The 7142-nt window shown below is 43.7% G+C and overlaps 1 pseudogene; it reads left to right on the top strand.

Annotated features, from left to right (window-relative positions):
* Nucleotides 1–5012: 5012 nt before the first annotated feature.
* On the top strand, nucleotides 5013–5728 carry LOC148190113 (uncharacterized; annotated as a pseudogene).
* Nucleotides 5729–7142: the final 1414 nt, after the last annotated feature.

Raw genomic sequence — 7142 nt, forward strand, 5'->3', positions numbered from 1 at the left:
ACATTGTAGGATAAGAATAACTGTCATATGAAAGTGGATACCCTGAAATATCTAAACTACAGAGCTCTAATACACCTGCATTTTTTTGTTTTACGAATGGTCTGCTGTTGGTGCATGTGTAGAGCTGTACAGTCAGGGTGTTGTGATGTTGTTCCTTCATCTGTTTATTCTGTTTTGTGTTGATCAGTCAAAACTTTCTTTAACAAATAAGTGAAACAAAAAATAATACACTAATATACTAACGATAAGAAGAATATTCTTAATTATACTTCTAAATCTGTTATTTTCTTATACTGGGACTTGCATGCATTCGTACTCACCCCACCTGCAGACAGCAATGCCTTTAAAAAATGTGTGACTAGCACTCTACTATTCTGTACTGCAGTATAGATCACTGTCAACACAAATACCTCTGTATTCTAGTATTGTTTTTTTTAACTCCCACAACTATATCTTTGAATTCTATTTTCTGAACCCATTCAGCAACATTTTAGATCAGGCATGCCCAAATTCCAGCCCAGGGAAAACTATGGCCCGCAGACTGATTTTCAACGACTTCTTGTTCAAAATAAAATAAACTCCACAATACTACTTAAGCAAGCAAAAGCATTGCAATTTTTACAATCGCCTCATGATGGCAGGATTATTGTACAATTTGTAGACACAGTCCAAGTAGGAACTACACAGATCAAACTAAACCAAACAGCAAACAAGCAAATTAATGGTTACCTAACAGTAGATATTTCCTGCTAGGTAGCAGACATGGCCATAGCAACAAGCACCAAGTGTTGAGGGAAGCATTGTCTGTGCAAAACTAGAACAAACTAGACAAAGTTGTTAAAGCGCAACTAAACCCCCAAACAACTTTTTTTTTTCAGATGAAGAGCAATGCATCTTGCTATATAGTGTTATTTATTGATTCATGTCCAACTCTTGACATCTGACTGCAAAGTATTGAAAATTTGCATAGTTTGTATAAATATGCATAGTGACTTCCCTCTAAAAGTTTTAAACCTGCTATTGCAATTGGATTTTGTTATTGGCTGATCCTGGTAGCAGGAGCTGCTTTCATCACCAACTGAACCCTTCCTTGTCACTGCACTCTAATCAACTGACTACTTTGTGTATGAGTGTGTAGGTGCGTGTTTGTGTGTGTGTGTGTGTGCATGTGTGGATCAAGAGGCAGTTTAATTGGAGGCAGCTGTGGCTCAGAGGTGGAGCGGGTCGTCCTCTAATCAGATTCAGTGGTTGGATCCCTGGCTCCTACAAGCAACATGTCAAAGTATGTTTGGGCAATATACTGAACCCCAAATTGCTCCTTGGCACCTTGAACGATAGCCTTGGCCACCAATGTGTGAACGTGTGTGTGAATAGGTGATTGTGACATGTAGTCTGAAAGCACTTTGAATGGTTATAAAGACTAGAAAAGCGCTATATAAGTGCAGTCCATTTATCATTTACAATTGGGTGAGATGGTGTGTCTTAGCTCCCCTCCCAGACATGCCAGTTTTTGAGACTTTTTCCATATTCCAGGGAGGAGGCACTCAAGCCAAAAGTGGGGGTTAGTTACTTTTTAAACTGAGAGGCAAGATAACCGAGAGAACCAAGGTGTGGTATTACTCAAATTTAGCTCATGAGATCACAGCAGATCCACTGCACCATTTATGGTCTGAACATGCACTCTCACCTTCTGGGTGCAGGTACAGCATGCCCAGGATGTCAACCAAAAGAGCCATCAAATAATTTCCCCTGCAAAGCATTCAAGCTCTTTTCACAGGCCGGGAACTGCACTTCTTAAGTTAACTTAATGCCTTTATACAATTTCTTGTGATGAAGCATCACCTTTTTGAAGTTCTGTGATTTTATTTATTTTGCATGTTTTCATGTTATATCTTGTCATTCTTTTATGCTCTTGTGAAAAAGCCAATTCTCCATGGGGCAATAAAGGTTTCATTCATTCATCATTACTTATTACCACTAACTCCACCAAATGTTCTTGCATGTGACCAGCACCTTCCCACCCCAGCCTCTTCTTATTTGTTCTGTTGTTTCCTGTCTAACAGTCATTGCTGTACTGATAGCAACTGATAGTATAGGATAATGTGTGTTGTGATAGAGGCCACTCCTTGGCTATGACCTCTTATATCTCATGCTACTACCAGGAAGTGTTTACTGCTTTGTTTATAGCCTTTACTGTCAGCAGTAACCATTGCTGCTGACTTCATCAGAGTCCATGTAGGCTGAAAGCAGTTACAATGATGTTCACACAATGGTTGGGCTGACCAGGAATGTGTTTTTAAATGAAAACGTGTGCAAGTACTATAATTGTGAATATTCATGCTTACAACTACTGTGGAGACAGGCATCCAGAATCAGTGTGTCTGAGACGAATTCTCCTTCTGAAAAAAGGAAAAGGAAAAATAAAGCCATCAACAGTCAACATTGCTGAGCTGGGGAAAGCTTTTAAAAAAAACGTACAATCTGCTTTAAAGAAGTCTGAGATAGTTGATGCATTACTGGAAAAAATGGCTGTGTGGGTGTGGGAGGAAGTGGGAGGAAGCCGGAGAACCCAAAGAGAACCCACGCAGGCACAGGGAGATCATGCAAAGGGCCGAACCTCGTTCCAAACTGGGATCGAACCAGGAACCCTCTCGTGTGAGGCGACAGTGCTTACCAAAACACCACCTAGCCGCCCTATATTCAGAATTTTTAACATTTAAATTACAGTTTTACAGTTTTTGTGATTCCTTCCAAGTATGTTACCTTATTTGGCACTGGAAATACATACATCATTGAAAAAGAACAGGATTTTTCCTTTTCTTTTTTCAAAAGCAAATTAAACAAAGCAACAATTAAGATGAACAAATCCAAAACAGAAACTATGTTACAATAGTTCATTTAGTGCAGTTTACTGCTGTAGCTTGTTGTATGTGCTTTGAAGAAAAACTTTCCGCAATTGGAACAGGTCTTCCGGCGGCCAGTGCAAAACGAGCACTGCCGCTTCTTTCTTGGGGTCAGGGTGAAGCTGCTTGGGTCCCTCTCATGGCTGCCCTCCTGTCCGTGCTGGGACTCCACTACCACAGCAGCGGAGCTCGGTGTGCAGGGGAGGCAGCCAGCTCCTCCAAAAAAAGCCAGCGCCTGTAGCTTTTGCTACGGTTCCAGACGGGATCCACTGCTATCCACAGAACAAATGCATTGTATGCTGGGATATCCAGGATGTTGTAGAAAAGGGTCAGTGGCCACCAGCTGGTCCTCCTTGGACAGCTGTAGTGCCAACAACCTAAAAAAGCAAAATAAAATGACAAATCAGATTCAGTAAACATCTTATTTATTACAACATTCAATCTTCATATACCTGTAGGAAATACTGAATAATGTAAACATCACTAGGCCTAAATAAAGGTAATCTCAAATACAAATACATAGGCCCAAAGTATAACAATAACCTAGATAACTGTGTGTGGAAAAGTGTTGCATAATAGCATATAACCTACCTCATCCAGGTTGTTGACACCTGTTGACATGCCTTTGCAGCGGTTGTAATCCAGGATAATGGTGGGTGCCTGGTGCTCCTCCTCACTGAGGGATGGCTCCTGGTGTTTGGTGCTGATGAGAAGAACATTCTTGCCCCGCTTTGGAATGTTGAAGACGGCGGTGTGGGTCTGGCTGAAGGTGAAGAGCGAGACCGGATGGCTCGCTGCTGGCTCTCCTCCCCTGGTTGACTTCAGTGGGACATCCCTCATTCTTCCCCATGTACACTTGCATCCTGTAGGCATCGGAAGTGCAGGCGTTGCAGGTGACCCACACTTTGAGCCCCTATTTGGCGGGTTTGCTGGGGATGTCCTGCTTGAATCTGCAGCGGCCTTGGAAGGGAACCAGCTGTTCATCCACGCAGATGTCTTCACTCGGGTTGAACAAGAGGGGCAGGCGTTCGTCCCTCTTTCCTACAGCGGCCAAATCACTGCGAGTTTGTTGGCTCTCTTGTCTTCTGTTAGAGTTAGCCGGTCATTAAACCGCATTATGGTGGAGAGAAGTTCAAATTTTTTGCGGGAAATTGTGGCCCAGAAAATCAGATGTCCAGATTCCTTATCCCACAGGCTTCGAGTGGACTCATCCCGTGAGTGGAACGGCTTGCAGCTGTGTCACATCAATTGCTGTCCAGGCTTGGACAGTTGTCCCCTGCAGGCTGGTCATCTCCAGTAGCAGGAGGATTATTTCATCGGTGACAAAAAGGTCAAAGCAGGATTTTATGTCACTGATGCGGTAGAGAGTGTACCGTGTGGGTCCCGGTGGCAGGCAGGTGAATGGGATGTACGCGTCTCAGCATGTGATTGTGACCAGACCCGACCACTCTTTGCAGTCCACTCTTGACCTGCTGTCTCCTCCATGTTGCCATCATTCTCTTTACCTGAGCTGTCCTCGGAACCGGAATGCAGGGGGAGCTCCCATTCACTGTCTGTGTCCGAGGGGGTGGAAGAGAGGCTGCAGTCGGCATACTCTCTTTCGGCCTCGCTGTCAGAGCGCAGAACCTGTTCCGTGGCTTGCTCTGTGGAGCATTGTATATTGAATCAATGCTTCATAGCAGCTGCCAAATGCCAAATGACCAGCTCTGGAGCTGATTGTGAAGTTATGCTAAAGATACACCAGTGTAAACAAACTGAGAATCAAGGTGTTTATATTTTTTCCACATGCCGTGCCCTTGCGGCACTACAGATTCCTGTGTTTTTATGATGGTTGCAGAGGTAATATTGATATGGATAGCATAGGACTAAACACTGTGTCATTTAGGGAATATCAATGTATTCTTGTAAGTCGACTTAAAAGTCCAATTTGGATACTAAAATTGCAGATTCTTTGTCTCAGTTCAAATTTCCGAAATTTCACCAACTGTGCCCAGAGGCAGCACCAGCCTGACGGGCCCCCTCTTGCTTCAAAATGTGCTGGATTAAACTCGGCCCTGCAAACCTGCTCTCTGCTGCCATCTGGTTTAGCCTAGTCAACAGTAAAAATGTATGACTGCATGGTCTTGCATCACCTCATTTTGTGCCCCCTCCTCTGTGGCTCTTTCAATATATGTTCATCATCTGTGCCTTTATAGTTCATAGGTTTGAAACCCACAAAATGCAGCCGGCTCCCATAATGGGACTTACTATTCAATTCCACCTTCACTGTTTGGATCAGCCTGCAAGCAAATCCATCTATTCACCATTTGCTTAATGGCCTGAAGAGAGGAAAAACCACAAGCTTACGCACAAAGTGACCCATTTAAGAAGGTAGAAGGTAGATTCATTAGTCCTTTTTTAAACAAAGTTTAAAAAAAAATAGTTACATTTGTCTTTGATCCTGCTACATCTTATTGACTTTAAGGGATGGGTGCTTTAGTCAGTGTACACATTTACTTTTAGAAATGGCTTCACTTATGGCTCTTTTTGGGTGTCTCAGAGATGATGAGTTGACTACATGCACTGATTCTTTTGATCCTTTACATGATCTGACATAACCATTGACCCTCACTCTTTATCCATATTTTTTTTTAAAACTCACAAAGACTGATAGGGATAGGAAAGGAACACCTTTTTTTGGATCAAAAACTAATTCTGCTCTTTGTCCTCTGCCATGACCTAGAAGCCAACCTTACGCCAGTCAATGAGAGCCTCTCTTTGCTCTGGAAGTGGGAAAACCCATGTCTTGATCATGGTTTGCTTCACGCCTTTGCCTCCTCTGCTAATCCTGTGGGCTACTGACAGACTGCTACACAATCCTAGCATCTACAGTACCTGTCTCAACACTATGGGCTGATGGATATCATCAGTTTAGAAACATCACCTCCAGCCAGAGACACAAGCTATCCTAGATATTCAGAAAGCAATGAAACTCTATCCTAGAAACTCTCTAAACCACTGGCTGACACAATAAATATTGTAGCATATATGCTGGGCCCTCGTTATTTATTCACTAGCTATGTTATAATTCATTCCCATTGCAATTAGTGGGTGCATGCTGGTTTTTTAAACATGGGTAAATCCGCTAAATGTCTGTATTGCCACTGCCACATTTACTGCTGGAGAGTGGGTCAGACTTGTCAGCTAGCGTGTGTGTGTGTGTGTGTGTGTGTGTGTGTGTGTGTGTGTGTGTGTGTGTGTGCATACAGTGCGACGTCACGGACAGGCAGGAGAACAGTTAAACAGCAGACAGCAGCAGGAACAGAGGTCTTTAAATACTTTTCAGTGGTTTCTTCTTGTCATTTATCTTTTACTTATTAGGTCCCCCTTTCAAAGCTCGGTGCACATATGTTTGGATCAGTGTTTAGGGGCTCTGTGTGACGTACTGATGTACTACATGTAAGCGTGATACCTCACTTCTGGTGCATCTTTGTCTGTGCCTCCCGTAGCATCTCTGTGCTGCTCCTATGAGCGATTCCCAGCTAATCTTCTAACTTGCTTCTTACTTCAGCTGCTTTTTACTTGTCTGTGACTGAATACTCACATAAGTTTTACACAAACACTCTCAGCTGTCTTCTCCTCTCAGTAGCTTTTGTATTCTGTTGAATTACACAGTACCCCCTCACTGTTAGCCCGTTAGCTACTTTAGCATTAGCTCTGGTTAGCGATGGCTTCTCCCTGCTCTTCTCCCTCTTCTGCTGCTCTCTCCTTCTCAGTGTGTCAGATGTTTAGTTACACCTCTGCCTCCTTTAATGACAGTGGTACTTGTAGCATGTATAGTTTATTTGCTGCGCTGGAGGTGAGGCTTAGCGATCTGGAAGCGTGGCCCTGCACCATAAAAAATCTGCGGTAGTTAGCATGCGGACTGACACAGCGTAGCTTCTGCTAGCCGTCCCCCGGCAACCCCCGCGCAGCCGGGAAGCTGGGTGACTGTCCGAGCGAAGCATAGTAAGTCAAAGCCCACAGTACACCTCCCACGTTTCAAATAAGTACTCCCCGCTCTGCGACACAGCGGCTGAGGACACAACCCTGGTCATTGGTAGCTCTGTTTTGCGAAATGTTAGTGACACCAGCGGCCATAGTCAAATGTATCCCTTGGGCCAGAGCGGGCGATGTCGAGTCAACTTTAAATCTGCCAGCTAAGGCTAAGCCTAAATACAGTAAGACTGTTATTCACATCGGCAGCAATGACACCCGTTT

Source organism: Plectropomus leopardus, chromosome 2, assembly GCF_026936395.1.
Source record: "Plectropomus leopardus strain MGB_pleo_1.0 chromosome 2, ASM2693639v1, whole genome shotgun sequence".
NCBI lineage: Eukaryota > Metazoa > Chordata > Actinopteri > Perciformes > Serranidae > Plectropomus > Plectropomus leopardus.